Here is a 22,407-nt window from a genome sequence, read left to right on the forward strand (position 1 = left end):
CATATTTGTGTCGACTAATTGGTCATAGGAGTCGTCGTTCATTCGCCCACAATTCCTCAATTTACGATTTTTGATCAGATACAGTGCTTCAACTCCCCTTTGCACATGCCAACTAGGCATGATGCCATTTCTCGTTAATATGGTCTTGGATTATTGAAAGTCACCGAATGAACGACGACTACGACGACTGCATCATGCGTCCACATTCATAATATTCATTTTATGGTCAACCTGGCACAAAAAAAAAAGGGCACAAAGAACACACAAAAATAATTAAATACACATGGAAAAAACTTACTTCTTCTTCGAATCACCTTATTAATTCGGTAAAGTTGGTGGGGTTCCCTTTTTTTCAAATCCGACCACCTTTTGCGCAGGTGCTCTCTGCTCCTGGTTTTACCAAACTTCCGCTGGAGCCTACGGATGACCTTCTCCATAATTTGTGCTTTTACTTTATTGGGATGCATGTAGGGGCCATGCTTGGCATCATAGTCCTCCCTCCTCAATATGGTGACCATCTCCACCATTTCATTAAATGACATGTTGGAGGCTCTGCAGCGGAATCTGCGGCGTGGTTGGGCCTGGCCTGCCTCCTGGCTTGAGCTGGAATACACCTCCATGTTGTCCATCTTTTCTCCCTCACCAAACGACAGAGAAGGGGCGTGGAAAGGACGATACCGAACGTCAGGGGCGGGGTGTCGTGCGGAGCGTCACGCGTGCGTAGTGTAAAAGGGATGGGACGTGTTTGGAAACGGCCTGCATAGTCTGTGGAAGAAGTCGTAATTCCCGATCTTTCCTAATAACGACGAGACGTAAGTTTTTAATTCCGACTTTATTATAGTGAATAGGGAATGAGTTTGTGGGCTAGTTAGGGGAAGTAAGCTAGTGCCTTTAATTACATTATGTTTTGGCTTCTGTTTCATGTGCAGAAAGAATGGATGCCTTCAAGGATGCGGACTTCCTCACAGACTTCATCCAAAAATGGAAAGAACATCCAGTTCTGTGGCAAACCAAAAGCACACTAAATAAAAACAAAGATGCCAGGGAGAAAGCTAGACAGAGCATGCTTGTTTTTGTGAAAACAAGGGTCCCCAACGCCACAACAGCCACTGTGAAAAATAAAATCAATTCCATCAGGGGCACCTACAGGGCCCAACGGGTCCAAGTCCTGGCCTCAATGAGGTCTGGGGCTGCAGCTGACTCCATCTACAAACCAACCCTGTGGTACTACAGTCAGCTGCAGTTCCTGGACGACCACATAGAGACCAGGCCATCCCTGTCTACCCTTCCCCCAAGAGGTAGCTCCCAGCTTCCCAGCAGCCAATCCTCCAGTCTTCCCTGCAGACAAGAGCAGACAAGCTCGGAGGAAGAGGAAGAGTTCCTGGAGGACCCCAATTGTGAGCCGTGGAGAATGGTATGTGTTTTTTGTTTGAATTTAGTTAGTATATGACAAGTATAGTAATAATGGTAAATGTATGTTACTATTGTTCTAAATTCTATGTGAATCTCGTAAAGTTTAGGGATAGGATCAATAGTCAGTAGTGGGAAAACATGATGGGGTCAAAATGGGCAAATTAATAATGTTGATGAAGGAGTGGGTGGCATTTTCAGATAGGCCAGTAGGGGGGGAGTAACGCAATACACCTGCAAGGGGTCCCAGATGGAAGACACCCTTTTTGAGTACTATCTAGTTGACACTAAATTGATTAACCTAATTTTTGGGTAAAAGGCCACTTATTTACTAAATTAGGCATGCAACAACCCACATAATTCCAGGGGGACCATGTCTGAAGGTGTTTAAGGGGCCACATAATTAAGGATGGCGACCCTGTGTGTAATATATATTGACATTCAATTTGCATCACTCATGATTGTAAAAATGTGTGTGATTAATGACAAACACAAATAACATATGTTCCTTTTTTTCATACACAGGCAGACCCAAGCCAGGAACAGCCAGGGCACACAGGGAGCCAGGAACAGCCAGGGCCCACAGTGAGCCAGGAAGAGACAGGGCCCACAGGGAGCCAGGAGGAGCCAGGGCCAACTGCAAGGCAGGAGGTGGCAGAGCCCACTGGGAGCCAGGAGGTGGCAGGCCCCAGTGGGACCCAGGAGGCACGCCGGCGGGATACCATCTCCCGGATCCCTCCATTCCGCAATCCCAATAAACGGCTCAGGAGTATGCGACAGATGGAGGAGGAGACCCAGGGCCTGCTTCGCCAAGCTACTGCAGCCATCCGAGAGCCACCCAGTGAAGTTGAGGGGTTCGCAGCGCTCATTGCAGCCAAGCTGTACAATCTGGAGCAGAGCCAGCGTGTGCGCTGCGAACTCCTCATGTTCGAAGCCATAACCATGGCATCCCTGGGGCAGCTCGATGACGACACCCACATTGTGCGGATTGCTCCTCCTGTCCTTGCTGCTCCTCCTGCTCCTGCTCCTGCTCCTGCTCCTGCTCCTGCTCCTGCACCTGCTCCTGCTCCTGCTTCTCCACCTCATGAGGCTGCTATGGCTCCTGCCACCTCATCTCCTCCAGGAACCCAGCCCCCAAGGACTCGGGCTTCCGGGAAGGCTGCAGGGAAGACTGCAGGGAAGGCTGCTGGGAAGAAAAGGGCGAAGAAATAATACGGTGCCCCTGATGGAATTTTTATGTGGACTCACAGGCTGTATTTGTGGCTTCGGGGACCCTTGTTTTCAGAAAAAAACAAGCATGCTCTAAAGTGCTGCCTACCCTGGCATCTTTGTTTTTATTATGTTGTGTTTTTGGTTTGCCACTTTTTTTTTTTCTAAATTTTTATGAAGACTAAAATAAAAATTTAATTTTCAGCCAAATTTAAACATGTTTCTTTATTGTAGATTTGAGAGATCAGTATTGAGTGGGCAGACCCATGACAAAAAAAATAATGAAAACATTAACAAGGTAAAAAAACATGCTTGTGGGTGAGTAAACTAAAAAATTAGGTTGTTGCATACACTTCACACACTCCTAAATAAAAAAATAATAGAGATTACTAATCAAATTGGTGAGAAAAATTTTAAAAAAAAATAAAAGGTGGACCAATATATATATTTAAAATGTTTAAGATGGAAGATACAACTAAATAACAGAACACAAACATAAACATTATCAAACAAGAAAGAAACTAATTAAAAGCTTGTCATAACTATGCAACAAGATCAGCCGCAACAAACGTCCATTTCTGGGTAGCAGTTAAAAGCAGGGGTTAAAGATGCGGTTTATTTTCTTGTCTATAAGCTGAAAAACACCTTAACGAATGTGCTGATTCCATTCTGAACAGTCGTTTTACATGAATGAGCGCTGCCGTCTCCTAACTTGCTTCTGAGCATGCGCGGGCTTAAATCGACGTTTTTACGTACACACGGTCAATGTTTAGAACACAGAAAACGACGTCGGCCAAAAACGACACATAAAATTGAAGCATGCTTCAATTTTTTTCTGTCGTTTTTTAGAAGACATAAAACGACGTTTTTGCCCACACACGGTCAATTAAATTGACGTTTTTGAAAATGACGTTTTTTTCCATCGCAGAAAACGATGGTGTGTACGCGGCATCAGGGCTCATTCACGCATAGAGTTGGGGCGGGGTGGTAAAACAGCAGGATATAATGGAAGTCTATGGCTAAGTACAGGTACTCTACACTGCACTAGCAGTGTGGGTAAACCACAGTGCATCAGTGTGAAAGCAGCCCTAAGACTATTATGCCTGGTTTATTGCTTCACACTGACCTGAAGATCTCTTCTTTCCTGCTGCTGGCACGACTCTGGAGAACGCTAGTAGGGATAAGAGGTGTTGTGCAGTTGGTATCACTCCACATGGGACAGGAGCCAGCACTACAGAGAAGGCATTCGCTTATGCCGCTCTTGCACCCTAATACAGCTCCAAGTAATCCTCTGCATTGTAGTCTGCTTGATGCTCTGGGATGATGGGTCAGCTAACCCACACCGAGATCTGCCAGTCACCTGATCTACAGGTTGCTGACCCCTGGATTATACTGTCTAGGTATGGCATGATGTTTTAATTAAAGCTGAACTCCAGCCTTATCATCAGTCTGGCACAGTTGTACAGAGGCCCCTCTGCTCTGAAACGGCTTACTCTGATTTTACTGATGCAGAAAATCAGAGCCTGGCTGGGGGACGGCCATCGTCATCCAGCCCTTTTCTGACCTGCTTTATTGCCAATGACTTACCTCTTTCATTTACTGGATTTAAGTGCTGTCAATTGTAACGGCCTAGCATCGGATGTGGGCATTACCACAGCTTCTTGTTTGCAGGAATCTATGTACAGCACCTTACCAGCCCTTCCTACCAACCATGATCTATCTGCATTGCATAATGAAGCACAGTGATAATGTCACTGGGTCTCAAATAAGGTATGTAATGAATCCACCCATTTGTTTGTACTGAGGGGACGCACTGGACACCTTTGCTTCCATTGTGCTATATGCTGGGTGTCCAGTGCGCCCCTGTGCCTTTAAAGTGTAACTCCACTTTTGTTGAGAAAAAAACATTCCCCTCTGGGTGATCCATGTACATTAAAGCGGAGCTCCACCCTAAAGTGGAACTTGCGCTGATCGGAACCCGCCCCCCCTCCAGTGTCACATTTGACACCTTTCAGGGGGAGGGGGTGCAGATACCTGTCTAAAGACAGGTATTTGCACCCACTTCCGGCCACATGTCTCGGGCAAAAGACGGGTTTTTCCCGACTTCCCGTCTGTCCCCCGTTGTGTGCTGGGAACACTCGGCTCCCAGCACACAGCGTGTGAGCCAATCGGCGGGCGCAGCGCGACTCGCGCATGCGCCGTAGGGAACCGGGTAGTGAAGCCGGAGCGCTTCACTTCCTGGTTCCCTCACTGAGGATGGCGGGGGGAGCAGCAGAGAGACGAGCGATCGCTCATCCTCTGCTGCGGATGGCGCTGGACTCCAGGACAGGTAAGTGTCCTAATATTAAAAGTCAGCAGCTGCAGTATTTGTAGCTGCTGGCTTTTAATATTGTTTTTTAATGGCACATCCGCTTTAAAAGGATTTTGACAACCTTTGTAGCAGATTCCAACGTTTCGTTAGTTTGAAGAAATACCTGTGTGTTTGTCTGTGTCCATTTGGGAAAGTGAGTCAAATGGGAGTGGTTTCATAATTATCACCCAACTGCTGCACCTGCAGGGCTTTAATGAGGAAAGCTGCTGGGCCTGCATCCCTTTAGATGTGATTTCCTATCGGAAGTATCTCATCAAAAATTGTATTTTTTGTAGCAGGGGATGGTGGAAATCTGACTTGTATCTTAGTGCAGACTTGGGAAAATCGGTGAGCCAATCACACAAGCAGGAAATTACATATCTGGGGGCATTCTGTATACATTCTGTGCACAGAACACCTCCAGGTAGCCATATTGCATTGCATTTCACAGAAAATGACAGAGCTGCAGATTGGAAAGGAGAGACAATTTTTAATAACATTCAATTACAATATGACTCAAAGGGTAAAATAATATAGCATATACAATTGCAACACAAGTCATATTGTAATTGAAATTACCTTTCCTCTTCAATCTGTAGCTCTGTAATTTTCTGAAGATGCAATGCAATATGGCTACCTGAAGGTGTTCTGTACACAGAATGTGTACAGAACACCCCCCAGATATGTAATTTCCTGCTTGTGTGATTGGCTCACTGATTTTTCCAGAAGTCAGATTTCAGACACCCCTGCTACAAAAATGTAATTTTTGGTGAGATACTCCCAATAGGAAATCATGTCTGAAGGGATGGAAGCCCTGCACGTTTTCCCCATTAGAGCCCTGCATTTGCAGTAGCTGGTTGATAATTAAGAAACCACTCCCATTAGATTTACTAGAGTGTTTTACCCCGATACATGTAGCTCCAGAATATTTTTTTCTTCTCAAACAAAAGTTTTTTATTGAGCAGAAGAAGCAAGATAACAATTGTACGCTCAACACAGTATACATCATTATATATATATACCAGTCTTCATCTTATCTGCATGCACAAACCATTTTTTTTAAGACTCACCATAGGGTCACTTCATATTCAACACCACTGAGTCATCAAACATGTAGTTTGGTGGCCTCTTCACTATAGAAGTATACGGTCCATAATCAGATTGACCGGGGTTAAGCCTGGAACATCTAGCCCCTGGGACCATAATTTGTCAAATTTTCCCCTACTACCCCTGTGCTGCTAAATACATTTCTCAAGTCTGATGGTTTCCCCCATTTGAGCAATCGATTCCTGCAATGTGGGAGGTTATGTAGACTTCCAGTGTCTCAATATTAATATGGGGGCCTGAAAAAGGGTTCTTGCAATGTCCTGCCTATGAGCATCCTCCACTGGGAGGCTATCTAATATTCCCAATAGACAATATTTAGGGCAGGGGTCTCCAGCTGTTGTGGCCCTCCAGCTGTTGCAGAACTACAATTTCCATGAGCCAATGCAAGGCTGACATTTACAAGCATGACTCACATAGGCAGAGGTGTGATGGGACTTGTAGTTTTGCAACAGCTGGAGGGCCGCCAGTTTGAGACCCCTGATTTAGGGTCTTCTGGGATCTGAGCCTGGAAAACCCGGTTAAGAGAGTAAGTTCTTCCAGTATAGGTACAACTTCGGGCATCTCCATAGCAGGTGTATCAGATCCCCATGGTCCCTGCGACACCTAGTATAGGTGGGATCTGAGCAGGGCCGTCTTTACCACAGGGCAAATGGGGAAGCTGCCCAGGGCCCTGTCACTGTTGGGGGCCCAAAGCAACCCCCTTTACAAAAAAAAAAAAAAACTTTTTTTTTTTTTTTTTTTTTAGGGGTCTGGAGGTCCCCAGGGGCCCGGAGGCACCCAGGGCCCCAGATGGCAACTCCACTTTTTTATTTATTTATTTGTAAATAAAAAAAAATATTTTTTTAATATATTTTTATTTTATTTTTTATTAAAGGGACAATTTTTTTTTAGAGGTCTGGGGGTCCCCAGGGGCCCGTAGTTCCCCAGGGCCCCGGATGACAACCCCCCTTTTTTTAATAAAAAAAAACCTTTTTTTATATATTTCTTTTATATATATATATATATATATATATATATATATATATATATATATATATATATATATATATATATATATAATATTATATTATTATTATTATTAACCTCTTCCATACAGGGCTTTTATACACACCTCCATACCGGGCCTATTCTGGCACTTCTCTCTTACATGTACAAATCATCATTTTTTTGCTAGAGAATTACGCAGAACCCCCAAACATTATATATGTTTTTTTAGCAGACACCCTAGGGAATAAAACAACGGTCATTGAAACCTTTTATTCTGCACGGTATTTGCGCAATAATTTTTCAAACGCCTTTTTTTTGGAAATTTTTTTTTCATGAATTAAAAAAATAACAAAACAGTAAAGTTAGCCCAATTTTTTTGTAAAATATGAAAGATTATGTTACACCGAGTAAATAGATACCTAACATGTCACGCTTTAAAATTGCGCACACTCATGGAATGGCGCCAAACTTCGGTACTTAAAAATCTCCATAGGCAACGCTTTGAAAATGTTTACAGGTTACCAGTTTAGATTTACAGAGGAGATCTAGTGCTAGAATTGTTGCTGGCACTCTAGCGCACGCGGCGATACCTCACATATGTGGTTTAAACGGCGTTTACATATGTCGGCGGGACTTGCGTGTGCGTTCGCTTCTGCGCGCAAGCTACTGGGGACAGGGGCGTTAAAAAAAAAAAAATTTTTTTTTTTTTTTTTTACATATTTATTTCTTTTTTTACACTTTTTTATTTTATTTCATTTTTTTTATTATCACTTTTATTCCTATTAAAAGGAATGTAAACATCCCTTGTAATAGGAATGTGTGTGACAGGTACTCTTTATGGAGAGATGCGGGGTCAATAAGACCCCACATCTCTCCTCCAGGCCTGAAAGCATGAAATCGGTGAAAAAAAATTCACCGATCTCATGTTTACCGTTGCTTAGCAGCCGCAATTGCGGCTTTGTTTACTTACGGGGACCCGGGCGTGACGTCATCACATCGCGCCCGGGTCCTCCGACGGTCATAGAGATGACTGGTGACTATCTGGTCACCAGTCATCTCTATGCTTCCTGCGAGCGCCGGACGATTCGTTCTCCGGGCCCCCGATGGCACGGGAGAGCCCGGAGAAGCACCGGATGGCGGCGGGAGGGGGGGGATGTCCCCTCCCGCCGCCTGTAAGAACGATCTAGCGGCGGAACCGCCGCTATGATCATTCTTACGTTGTGCAGAATCGGCGGCACAAGAGAAGGATATCTGAATGATGCCTCTAGCTGCAGGCATCATTCAGATATCCCCCCCACAAAGCCCAGGATGTCATATGACGTCCACTCTGAACGGCAGAGGTTCTTTGTGGACGTCATTTTACTATGGGCCGGTAGGGAAGTGGTTAATAAAGGACCCAGAGGTCCCCAGGGCCCCGGATGGCAACCCCCCTTTTTTTTATAAAATTTTTTTTTTCATATTATTTTATTTCTTTTTTTTTCTTTTTATTTCTTTTTTATATATATATATATATATATATATATTAGTGCTGTCAAGCGATTAAAATTTTTAATCGCGATTAATCGCATTAATGTCATAGTTAACTCACGATTAATCGCGCTATTAAGGAGGTTCACCCTTTAAAACATTTTTTTTTTGTTTTCTTATTTATTTTTTATTTTTTTATAATATTAAATTGTGTTTTTTTATTTTTTTACATTTTGATCACTTTTATTGCTGTCACAAGGAATGTAAACATCCCTTGTGACAGCAATAGGTGGTGACAGGTACTCTTTATGGAGGGATCGGGGGTCTAAAAGACCTCCGAGCCCTCCTTTGCACTTCAAAGTATTCAGATCGCCGAAAACGGCGATTCTGAATACTGTGTACTTTTTTAAATCCGGCGCCATTGGCAGCCGAGAAACCCGGAAGTGACGTCATGACGCCGCTTCCGTGGTTTCAATGCGGAGACTGAATCAAAGCCGCTTACGGCTTAGTGTCAGTCTCCAACCTGGACACAAGGCGGCGGATCTAGGATCGGGTCTCCCGGTGGGACGGGAGGCCCGGTCAGAGCGGCGAAAGGCGGTGGGAAGGGGGGATGTCCCCTCCCGCTCCTCCGGCATAACAACCAAGCGGCTTTTAGCCGCATCGGTTGTTATGTTTGGATAGCCGATTGCCTGCTCTAAACAACGGTACCGGGATGATGCCTGCGGCTGCAGGCATCATCCCGGTATAACCCCCGAACGCCGCCTCGTTAATCACGCGATAAAAAAATTGACGGCGTTAACATGGGTTTGCGTTAACGCCGTTAATAGCGCGTTTAACTGACAGCACTAATATATATATATATATATATATATATATATATATATATTTTTTTTTTTTATTAAAGGGCTCAGAGGTCCCCAGGGCCCCATGTGGCAAACACCCTTTTTTATTTTTTTTATAAATGTTTATTTTTTTTATATATATATTTTTGATTTTTTATTAAAGGGCCCAGAGGTCCCGGATGGCAACCCCCTCTTTTTGTAATTTATTTTTATAAAAAAAAAAATATTAAAGGGCCCAGAGGTCCCCAGGGCTCCAGATGGCAACCCCCTTTTTAAAAAAAATATATATATATATTTTATATATATTTATTTATTTTTTTCTTTTTATTAAAGGGGCCAGAGGTCCCCAGGGCCCCAGATGGCTACACCCCTTTTTTATATATATTTTTCTTTATTTCTTTCTTTTTTTGTAAAGGGCCCCCCGCTTCTAAGTTCGCGGCAGCCCCCCCTGCTTCTCAATTTCAGGCGGCAGAACCCCCCCCTGGTTCTCTGCTCCAGGGGGCCCATGCCTGAAGCTGTGTAAGTGGCCCCATAATTCCTGATCCCTGTTGCCCGTTAAGCCCCTGTGCTGCCCACAAATCAGGCTGAAAATCATCAGCGGCACACAGCCAGTGACAGTACTGCTTCCCTTCCCAGTGTTTTAAAATGTACAGCACCCCTGGCTTCCCTTTAGACGTGCACTTCTCCCTTCCTGCCACTGGGTGCTGCTTGTATATAAAAGTGAATTAGAATGTGATTTTATAACATCCCCAGTTTGCGCTTCCCGAGGCTGACTTCTTCATGTCCTGCTCCTCAAGGTATGTCACTGTTTGCTAATCTATATTGTAAATAGAAGTTTTCTGTAGAGTGTGCCCAAAGTCTTTATAATATTTGATGATTCACTGCAGGTCTGGTCAGTGTTTTAAAAAGTTCCTCTATTTTACACATTGCATGGCATGGGGTCACAGCACCGTCTGTCCATTCTGCTTTAGCACCATGGGACCCCATGCCATGCCATGTGTAAAATAGAGGAACTCTTTAAATCACAGACCAGACCTGCAGTCCAGGCTGAGTAAGGCCTCAGAACACATGGCATTACTGTCTGTATTTAACTGCTTGATGGGCTTATTTTGGGCCTGGCTGGTTCACATGTATGTGTTTTGGCGGCCCACATTTGCGCAGGCACAACAGCCCATTCATTTGAATGGGCCGCCATGCCTGCGTTTCCTGCAAAGAAAAGCGCATGCCTCATGTAATAGGCTGCGCACACGGCACACCTATGCCCATCAAGCACTGAAATACAGCACTGTCTGTCCATTATGCTGTCTGCTGTGACTTATCTGCAGTTCCCGCACTGTCAAACTTGCTGCATCTTTAGATGTTTAGGTCACGCTTTTAAAAACACATTGCGTTTGTGTGTGCAAGAACTGCAGGTAAGTAGCATGGTGCAAAAGCAGAATGGATTTCAAGGCAACTGTATTTTTAAAATGCTGAATGCACCTTTTTTCTGCAGGAAACAAAGGCATGGCAGCCCATTCAAATCAATGGGCTGCTGTGCCTGCACAAATGAGGACCGCCAAAACACATACATGTGAACCAGCCAGGCCCAAAATAAGCTGGAGGGGGGCCCAAAAAAAATGTTTGCCCAGGGCCCAAACCATATTAAAGACGGCCCTGGATCTGAGCACACTACCATGCGGGCTAATCTGGCCAATGTGTAGTGTACCCACAAGTTTATGTATAATTGTGAAAGACATGGAGCCACAATTAGAGAGCACTGTGTAACTGCTTGTAATGCTTCTTCCCATTGTTCCTCCTCAAAGGCTCCAACATGCCTTTGCCTTAGGGCTACTACTTTAAAGCCCCGTACACACGACCGGTTTTCCTTGGCATGAAAGCTGCCATGAGAGCGTTTGGCCGGTAAAACCGGTCATGTCTATGCTTCATGGCAGTTTTCCCTACAGGAAAACTGGCAAAAAAAAATATAGAACCTGCTCTTTATTTTCCCGTCGGGATTCCCGTCTGACTTTTTCCCATCGAGAAAACCGTTCGTGTGTATGCTTTTCAAAGGGTAAAAAAAAAACGGGCCTGCTCAGAATCAAGTATGAGACGGGAGCGCTCCTTCTGGTAAAACTAGCGTTCGTAATGGAGATAGCACATTCCTCACGCTGCAAATTATTATTAACCTCTTGACCACTGGGCACTGAAACCCCCTTCCTAACCAGATCAATTTTCAGCTTTCGGTGCTCTCACAATTTGAATGACAATTACTCAGTCATACAACATTGTGCCCATCTGAAATTGTTGTCCTTTTTTTCCCACAAATAGAGATTTCTTTTGGTGGTATTTGATCACCTCTGTTTTTTTTTTTTTTTGCGCTATAAAAGAAAAAACACTGGCCCAGATTCAGGTAGATTTGCCCATTAGTTGCACATGTAAAGAGCAGCTGATTTGCTCTGCGCTGGGGCAAATTGGAAAGATTGCCACCTGATTCAGGATTCCTTTTGTCTGCTAACTTGCTCCTTTGTAAGGCAAAAATCAGGGCCTAAGGCAGCGCAAGTGAAAGTGGGTGTGCCCTATGCAAATGATCTTTTTTCCACTCAGCAGTGGTTTGCGCCTATTTTCAGGGCAAATTTTGCCCACCTGCTTGCACTGAGCAAATAAATAGGGGCAGACCTGCGCAGGTCCTGTGCAAAATTACATCCTGCTTGTTCCACCCCCCCCCTGAGCAAGGTAATTTTGCCCTTTGCTGCGAGATGGCACCTCCCGGCCCAAAAAAAATAAGGAAGGCTAATTTTGTGGCAGCGGAGATGGAGATCATGCTGGCGGCACTGACGCGCTATACTGCTGTTCTGTATGGCGCTGAACGCCAAAATACTACCGTAGCCCAAAGGAGGGCAATATTTGAGGCGATAACCTTAGACATCAATGCCCTGGGCTTTGAGGACCGGACTTGGATGGACATCCAGAAAAAGTTCACGGACATGCGGCGTCGCGTCCTGGACAAAATTGTCCTCATTAAAAACTACAGCAGGGGCACCGGAGGAGGACCAGCCTGTTCTGTGCGACTGAATCCGGAGGAGGAGGTCATCTCTCAGAGTCTAGCGCTGGAGCAGGTGGAGGGACTGCCAGGCTATGACTCCACTGTTGGGGACTTGGGGACTGGTAAGTTTTTTGTTTCTCATATCTGCTGTGTATCATGGGAGGGGGTAGAAGTGAACATATGAGGGGGTAGAAGGGAACATGTAACAAGTTTTTGTTTCTCATATCTGCTGTGTATCATGGGAGGGGGTAGAAGGGAACATATGAGGGGGTAGAAGGGAACATGTAACAAGTTTTTGTTTCTCATATCTGCTGTGTATCATGGGAGGGGGTAGAAGGGAACATATGATAAGTGTGTTGCTCCAGCAACATTTTTGTTTTGTGTCATCCACAGATGTTGATGATGAGGCTGGGCCATCGTCTGCTGTAGGGCGACCCACGCCATCCCCAGAACATCATGGGGTGCAGTCAGGCCCTCTGCAGATCCTGGGCATGTTGGTGGAGGAGGATTTCGGCCAGAGTCCATCTAGGGAGGAGGAAGTGGTGGAGGAGGCCGTTATCCTCAATCTGGAGGAAGCAGTGTCCCTCCAGGAGGATCCCACCATCCCTGACCGACCCACCACCCCCCGACCATAACATCATCCCCCTCCAGGGCAAGCCCCTCCAGTGTCCCTCCCTCCAGTGTCCCTCCCTCCAGTGTCACTCCCTCCTGTGTGACCCCCTCCCCTTCTGCTCCCTCAGTTCATGCCCCAGCCTCTCCTCCAAGGAAGGCTCTTTCTAAAACTAGGGGTGTACCCTCCAGCCTCCGTGAGGGTCTGCAGGAGGAGCAGGCCCGGCAGACCAACCATATAGGGGAGATGGTGGGAGACCTGAGGCGGGTGGCAGACAGCCTGGCATCCTCCTCCTCCTCTGTCCAGCAGGCTTTCACCCACCATGCTGACCGGGGGGACCGACAGAATGAGACCCTGGAGGATGTTAGTGGCAACTGCGCAGCCATTGTGACCTGTCTGGTTGAACAGCAGGATGCCACTGCATTATTAACTTCGGAGGTGAGCAGGTTGGCAGGTGCGGTGGAGGCCAACACTGCTGCTGTGCGGGAGGAGGGGAGACTTACCCGACGGCAGTTGAGGATCACCACCACATGGCAGATGAGGATGTTGGGACAGACCAACACCGTCCTCAACCGCCTGGCCAACGCCATGGAGGGCTTGCAGGCACCACTTGCCAGGAGAGATGAAGTAGGGGTTGATGCTCCCCCCCTCCATCCCCACCCCATGCTCCACCACGGCCTCTGAGGAGCCGGGGCACCCTTGGGCCAAGGATGTCCAAAAGAAAAAAATTATTTATGACCATTTTTTTTTTTTTTTGGTGGCTCAGATTATGAGCTTGTTTTTTGGTTATGCTCAGATTTTTTTTTTTTTTTTATTGATGCTCAGATTATGAGCTTTTTTTTATTTTGTAGCTGCCCCTGGCATGTTGGCACACAGATGTGAGATCCAGAAAGTGTGGGTGCTCTGCTTGTTCAGCTCGTCCGTCTTGGTGCTGCTGTAGTTGCTCTCCAGCTGACCTGTGGCCATCTGTTGCTAACTTGCCCCTGCTTTTATAAAGTGCAAATTTGCCCCGGCCAAACAGCTTGCGCGCTTTGGGAGCAAAATGCTCCTCACACGCGCAAGTTTATGAATCAGTGGCAGTTCCTCATTTGCATATTTGCTGTGGGAAAACCATGAGAGCGCAAGTTGCTCCCTGAGCAAAATTGCCCCTTAATTGCGCCGGGGCAGAGAAACTGCCTCTGTGCAAAAATGGCACATTTCAGGCTTAGCTTGCTTTCTGGGTGACCCGCAAATTTGCCTGGGAGCAAATCCGTACTTGCGCGGCGCAAATCACACTTGCTCCCGCGCAAGTCGTACCTGAATCTGGGCCACTGAAAATTCTGTAAAAAAAAAAAAATATCTTGTTTCTGTCATATTAGCAGGTATTGCGGAGTATTGGGGGTATTGCAGAGTATTGGGGGTATTGCAGAGTATTGGGGGGTTATTGCAGAGTAAGGGGGGGGGGGTTATTGCAGAGTAAGGGGGGGTTATTGCAGAGTATGGGGGGTTATTGCAGAGTATGGGGGGGTTATTGCAGAGTATTGCTGGTATTGCCGAGTATTGCACAGGGAGGGATGGCTGGATCTGTGACTGCATTTGTCACAGATCCAGCCACAGCAGCTGCTGCTGCTGCCGCTCTCCCCCCTCTCCTCTCACACTGTACCGATCGGTACAGAGAGGAGAGGGAGGAACCAGCGTCATCACATGACGCCGGTTTGTTTACAAGTGATCAATCCGTCATTTGACGGAGCGATCACGTGGTAAACGGCCGCTATCAGCGGCAATTTACCGCGATCTGTGATGCGCCGGGTCTTCTAGATCCCGTGCTCACAGATGATTCCGGGAGCGCGCCCCAGGGGGCGAGCGAGAGGAGGATTCTGGGAGGACGTCCCAGGGACGTCCTCCCAGAATAACTCCACCGCGCTGTAGACGTCTTTTGTCTATAGCGCGGTGGTAAAGAGGTTAAGCGTCTGTCACCAAACTTGTACTAACAAGTGATAACACAAGATCAGCAAAAGCAGCCCAAAGGGTGGCGCCATTGGAATGGAACTTCCCCTTTATAGTGCCGTCGTACGTCACCGCGCTTTGGACCGGTGGGATTTTGTATGACAATCTGTTCGCAAGACAAGCTTGGCAGGAATCCCGTCAAGCTTGGCAGGAAACCCATCAGGAAAACCGACAGTTTTTTTTCTGAGGGGAAACCGGCCATGTGTACAGGGCTTCAGAGATATATCTGGTAGAACGAGGTTACGTAACATTGCATAACTACCCTTTATAAGTAGTGACCTCAAACGTGTAATTGAATATGAGGGAAGGTTCTAGTTCCCATTGATCCAACATCTTTTGGGCCTTTATTGCATGCTGAAGTTGCAAGTAGTAAACATGCATGGATGAAGGGAGTATAAGTAGCTCTGGAATTTAGCTGGAATGGAGGGCACGAGTGTGCCATCCAGCCCTGCTACTGGCAGCCTGTCATGTCATTAGATTCTGACAGCTGCTGTGGCTGAATGGGGCTGGGAGGTGCATGTAAGCAATACTTACGGTTAGGTAAGCATATGCATAGATATGAATGTACGGCACAGAATACAGTATTTTCAATGTTATACCTAACAGACTAAAAAGGGAACAAATATGAGAAGTTCATTGTTAGGTGAGGTCAGTTGTGGTTTTGTTGGCAGCAATGATATTCCTGTATTAGAGACACACATTAAGACTTCTTCCATAGGTGTGCTGCTTCCTACATGTCTGTGATAATCTCAGGAACGCTGCCCACAGATTGTTGCTGTCACTAATGACCCGTTATCCTGGGGATTAGAATCTTTAAAGCTGTAGACTTGTCACCCCCTCCTGTATGTTGACTGAGCGTGACACACAGGAATCCAGTGTGTGTGACAAGATCATCTCTAGGCCAGCAGCGCACATGTTATAAATGAACAGTAAGCCGCCATGATAATTATTAGAGAGTCTTTTAAATACCAGCATAGAAGTGCATAGCTCCCAACTGTCCCTGATTTCGAGGGACTGTCCCTCATTTGGAGCAATGTCCCTCTGTCCTTCTCATTTTGGTCTGATCTATATAGTTGAATATAAAATGCACTTTTTATCTTTCAAAAAGTGTTTCCCAGTACTAAACCTTTCATCCAAATTCTAAATTGCTGCATTTTTCAATTTTAAAAGCCAATATAAAGGAATATTAGTGGTAGTAAAAAACACTTGTGGATTTAATTTACCTTTTGTTCTGGTTATGTCCCCTTTAAGGGGCGTGGCAGCGGGGTGTCCTATGCACATACGTGTATATAGATTGGTTTGTGTAAAAGTTATAGCATCTACAAAATCGTTTTTTTTTTTTTACTGGTAAAGCGATTTTTAGCAGGACTGCAACATTGTGACGGACAGATCGGACACTTTTGACACTTTTTTCAGACCAGTGACATTATTACAGCGATCAGAGCTAAAAATAGCCACTGATTACTGTATAAATGACATTGGCAGGGAAGGTGTTATACCTAGGGGGCGATCAAGGGGTTAAGTGTTCCCTAGAGAGATGTTTCTAATGCCTCGTACACACGACCAGTTTTCCCGTCGGGAAAACTGCCATGACAGATTTTAGCCGGGAAAACTGGCTGTGTGTATGCTCCATGGCAGTTTTCTCGACAGGAAAACCGTCACGAATAAATTTGAACATGTTTTTAACCCAGCAGTTTTCCTATGGGGAAAGCCTGCAAGGGGAGCATACACATGGCCGGGTTTCCCGGCCAAAGCTCTCATGGCAGTTTTCCTGCCAGGAAAACCGGCCGTGTGTAGAGGGAAAAAGCTGCCGAGCCGGTTCTCGGCTTTCCCCTCGGGTTTCCCGGCAGTAAAAAGTGAGCCGGGAAACCCGATCGTGTGTACGATGCATTAAGCTGGATACACACTATACAATTTTTCTTTAGATTTATCAAAATCATATAATATGAGGTCAAACCTTAAGCGTTATAATCTGTATGAAATCAGGCAGGTCCTTGGACTACATGGTTTTGGTAAATCTAAAGGAAATGAGACAACAAAAAATGTATAGTGTGTATGGGGTCTAACTGTGGGGGGGAGTGGACTGTCTGGCAGTACATTGCTGTTCCTCTTCACTAGGAACAGACAATCTCTCTCTACTCCCCTGTCAGAACGGCGATCTATTTGTTTACATTGGCAGATCCCCATTCTGGCTTTCTGAAGAGTGATCGCGGGTGGCCGGTTGACATTACGGCCCCTGGCCACGCGCACCGGCTCCGGGGCCGGATAGAACCATTAACCATTAAAGGGACCGCCGTACCAGTACAGCGATTTGCACAGCCCAGCCATTCTACCGTAGTATAACTTGCCTTGAACATTTTAGCTGACACAACGCCTGAACCGGCTTATCTTGTGAGACGCTTGTCTAGGGCAAGTGATTGAAGACATAAAAACGCTGTCAGTCAAAACAGCCATCTCCTTGCTAGCTGCATGGACAACTGTGTAGGGAGGAGGAGTGCCCGTCCAACCTACATGTACTTTGTTCCCTTGAGGACAGAACACACTAATAACAATTGAAGTGAGACTTATTTATTATTACAATTCATTTTGAATGTCATTTTCACACAGCGCTATATTAAGAGCTCCCAATCCTATGCAACTATCTGCTATGGACTACGGACTTAGTAGTGATTATTTTATACTGATTACTCAACAATGTGTTCTATAACAGTGTGATCTTGCTTTATATCTGACAAATACACATTTAGCTGTCAAAGCAGGGGATTTTTAATTTTAGACTGAAGACTTTGACTTTAGACTTGTTTCAGTTCACCATTTGCATACCTCCCAACTTTCTGAGATGGGAATGAGGGAAATCTATTCGACCCCTTTCACACTGAGGCAGTTTTCAGGCGTTTTAGTGCTAGAAATAGTGCCTGTAAAGCACCTGAAAACTGCCTCCTATTCATTGCAATCTGTGCTTTCACACTCAGGCGGTGTGCTTGCGGGACTTTAGAAAAAGTCCTGCAAGCAAAATCTTTGGGGCGGTTTGGGAGCGGTGTATACACCGAGCTGTGCTGAGCTGTGGAACGGATGGGGGGCAGCTGGCTCAGGCTATCAGCGGCTCGCTGATAGGCTGAGCTGGGTGTTGGTCCAAGCACCTGGTGGATCCAGACTTCCATTGTCGTGATGACACGGTGCCTGGACCGACTTCTGTAACGTCAGCAGAGAGCGGACTTCAGCCCGCTGTCTGCTGAAAACAGGTCACAGGAGTGCAAAACAAACTGCCCTCCTGTGATCTACAGGAGAGATGCAGCTTTGGCTATAATTCTCCTTTAAGGGAACCTGTTTGAAAAACTGTTAAAAGTCTCCTGACTTTCTGAGCCAAGACTCCCATCCAATGCTGGAGGTTACCAATGATTGAAAAACGTAGAGAAAAAATAGAGCAGGTTCTAAATTTTCAATGGCCATTTTTCACGTTGAGAAAAATGCTCTGGAGCCCACACACGATTGTTTTTAAGGACCAATTTAAAAAATTGCATTTTTCTCGTCATGAAAAACGGTCGTGGGTACGCGGCATTAGAATCGACTGGATGCTTGCTGTTATCTCTCTGTATAAGCTCTTGTTTAGGGCATAGTAAGGGTTAATTTAATAAATTCAAATAGACTGTGCACTGAATTCGCTCCAGAGTTTAGTAAATGAGGTGAAGCTCTGTTGACTTCCATCATCTAATCATGTGCAGGCAAAAAAAAATCTAATTATAATTTCCCTTGGGTGTGATTGGGTTTCTTTGCAAAGTGAAGCTTTGTCTCATTTACTGAGCTCTGGAGCAAATTCCCTTGCAGAGTGCAACTGCGCTTGCAAAATGCAGTCTGTTTGCCTTTAGTAAATCCACCCATCATCTAAGGCCAGCCATAATCGGTTCAAATCTCGACCGGTTCATTCGAACCTTTAATGGTCAGGCTGAATGTACCAAGTTGATTGATCTATCACTCAACTTGGGTACAGCCAGCCTGTCTGATTCTCTTGTGCTGCCTGGGACCAAGAATGAAATGCTGCCCCTCCCCCCCAAAAAAAATCACATCATGGCTCTATACATGTATAAAGAGGACCTGTCATGGCTCTATTCATGTGATAAAGACAAAATTGCTTAAGGAAAGCAACCAATGGTCGTACTTTATAGGCAACACAGACAGGAATAGCAAAAAATATATAATTGTATTACAAAGTAGTTACATAAAACAACATTAAAAAGAAAACCATACAAGATGTCAGGTATGTATGTTGCCTATAAATGTCCCCTGTGCGTCTACGCGTTTCGCCATGAGGCTTCTTCAGGACAGACAAGAGAGGAAAATAGTCAAAGTCATCCGAACCACATAGGCATAGGCATAGATATATCCTGTACACAGGCTGTCTCCCGGGGGCAAACGCTGCTATCCAATCTGCCATAATGAGTAATTACATTGTACCGGGGACATGCACAGGGGCGGTATTAGGATCATAAGAATTTGTGGGTAGAGTAGGAGGGAGCGGCAATGCAGAGGGCTGGAGAGGCGGAGTTCCGATCGGAGCCGAGAGCTAGGGGGAACAGATTCCGACGGGTAACCATTCTCGGCACAACAGGTTCCTCAGAGGGAGCGGCGCCTGCCTTTCTCACTCGCAGACTGCTCCCCTCCGGCTGTGAGTGTCCTCACAGGCATTGGAGTGGGCTGTCTGGCGGGCGGCAGAATGCTGCCCCCCTAAATGTGCTGCCTAGTACCCATGGTACCACCCGGTCCCATCATAGGGCCGGCCCTGCTTAGAATTATCGCTAAGGGCTGCTAGATATAGTTCCGATATGTTAGCGATTGTTACTGACGTCTCCCTGCAGAGACGGTTTCCCCTGCCTGACCCCACAGGGGAGAAGACAATAGCTCCACAGGAGGGATTCTCCTGTCAGTACTGGCTGTGTTGATGGGGGAATCGTGTGAGTTCCATTCCTGCAACCCGTGGTTTCAGGAAGAATTTTGCACCATGTATGGCTTTCCTAACAGATCAGGTTAGCTTGTCACTGTTATTTATCATTTATAGTAAGGCCCAGATTCTCGTAGGAGTTACGCCGGCGTATCTCCAGATACGCCGTCGTAACTCTGAGTTTGAGGCATCGTATCTATGCGCTTGATTCTTAGAATCAGTTACGCATAGATTTGTCTTAGATCCGGCCGGCGTAAGTCTCTTATGCCGTCGTATCTAAGTTGCATATTTACGCTGGGCGCTAGGTGGCACTTCCGTCGATTTACGCGTCGAATATGGTAATGAGCTAGATACGCCCATTCTCAAACGTACGTGCGGCCAGCGCATTTTTTTACGTTGTTTACGTAAGGCTTTTTTTGGCGTATAGTTACTCCTGCTCTATGAGGCGTAGATGAGGCATACTAATGTTAGGTATGGACGTTGGAACAGCGTCGCATTTTTCACGTTTTACATCGTTTTAAGTCGTCCGTGAATGGGGCTGGACGTAAGTTACATTCACGTCGACTAGGCATTGAGCGGGTGCAATTTAATTTGAAAAATCAAAGTGATACTGAGCATGCGTGCGCATGCGCCGTGCGTTAAAAACATCAATCACGTCGGGTCACGATACATTAACATAAAACACGCCCACACTAGCCTAGTTTGAATTACGCTGGCTTACGCCGTATCAGATACACTACGCCGCGTAACTTAGAGCAGAAAATGTTTCTGAATACGGGACCTGCCGCTCTAAGTTACGGCGGCGTAGTGTATCTGAGATACGCTACGCCCGCCTAAAGATAGGCGTTTTTTAGAGAATCTGGGCCTAAGTTTATGATTATAGGTTATTTGGTTAAACGTGACTGTATCCATTTTAGTCCACTTACAACAACACAGTTAATCACCATCCATGATACCTTTTTTTTACACGGTTACATTTTCAGGACGGGCTTTTGGGGGTTAACCTTCTCCTTCTAAGGTCCAAGCAGTACTGATACAAGAAGGTTTAGCAAGATGTTACATCTTGTTAAACTTTTTGTAGAATAATTTAATAATTTGTAGAGTAATTAAATAAATAAAAAAACACAACCCACAGAATAAGCGACTGCAAAAACCCAACTCTATGCAAACCTTTTTTATATTTACTTATCTTTATTTTTTATTTTTGGATAGCACAGGGCAAGATTATAATCTCTTTTATACATTTAGTCCTGTGTCCACATTGAAGATATTCCCTATCACTTCTTGTCCTGGGTACCACACAGGAAGGGTATTCCCAACAGTGAGGCCTCATACACACAAATGTTTTCCTCAACAGAATCCATCAAGAAACTTGGTGGCAGAGCTTTTTTGCAGAGGAAACCGGTCGTGTGTATGTTTTTCATCAAGGAAACTGTCGAGGAACTCGGCGAGGAAAAAAGAGAACAAGTTTTTCCTCGACGGGAGTCTCAATTTCCTCGTCGTGTTCCTCGTAGGGCTGGTTTTCGAGGAGAAACGCAAGCGTGTGTATGCTAAGAAACCCGCGCCTGCTCAGAATAAAGTATGAGACGGCAGAGCACCTTTGGTAAAAGTAGGGTTTGTAATGGAGATAGCACATTTGTCACGCTGTAACAGACTGAAAAGTGCAAATCGTCTCTTACCAAACTTTTACTTAACACGCAAACACATGAGATGAGCAAAAGCAGCCCCAAGGGTGGTGCCAGTGGAATCGAACTTCCCCTGCCATTGTATGTGTTGTATGTCACCGCGTTTGAGAATGAGGAGATTTTGTCGTGACCGTGTGTACGCAAAGCAAGCTTGTCGAGTTCCTCGACAAGCCTAACAAGGAACTCGTCGAGGAAAACAATGTGTCTTTTCCGATGAGTTCCTCGGTCGTGTGTACGAGGCCTAACACAAACAGAAATAAGAACCATCAAAGGTTCTAACCTTTCCACACTGTACGTGCCCCACTCTGAGAGATTCCCCACACTTCCTGTCAAGGTAAACACACAGGAAGTGAGGGGAATCCTCTCCATTGGGGTCACACATCACAATATTACCAGAGAGAGAGGAACAAGAAAGAGTTCTAACCCTTCCACACCCTATCCAAAACTAAAACAAATTTGTATCTATTACTGCTGTAATGATTTACAATGCATTGAATATAAAATTAACTGAAAAATCAGGCATGCTTAGGCATTTTTTTTCAAGACACTTTAGAGCTTACGAAAGGCAAATCCACTTTGCACTACGAGTGCGAACTACAAGTGCAAAATGCACTTAAAATTGCACTGAAAGTGTACTTGGAAGAGCAGTCATTATAAATCTGAGGGGTAGATCTGAAATGAGGGGAAGCTCTGCTGCTTTTATTATCCAATCATGTGCAAGCTAAAATGTTTTTTATTTTCCTTGCTTGTCCCCCTTGGATCTACAGGGACTGCACTTTCAATGCAATTTCAAGCG

At 45.4% G+C, this 22,407-nt stretch overlaps 1 protein-coding gene across 3 annotated transcripts in view; it reads right to left on the minus strand.

The window, feature by feature from the left end:
* The window catches only part of LOC120931613 (cadherin-related family member 5-like), a 95,790-nt gene that overhangs the window by 72,675 nt on the left and 708 nt on the right, over positions 1–22,407 (minus strand). The gene's annotated exons all lie outside the window — the stretch shown is intronic.

The sequence above is a fragment of the Rana temporaria genome, chromosome 3 (assembly GCF_905171775.1).
Source record: "Rana temporaria chromosome 3, aRanTem1.1, whole genome shotgun sequence".
Lineage (NCBI taxonomy): Eukaryota > Metazoa > Chordata > Amphibia > Anura > Ranidae > Rana > Rana temporaria.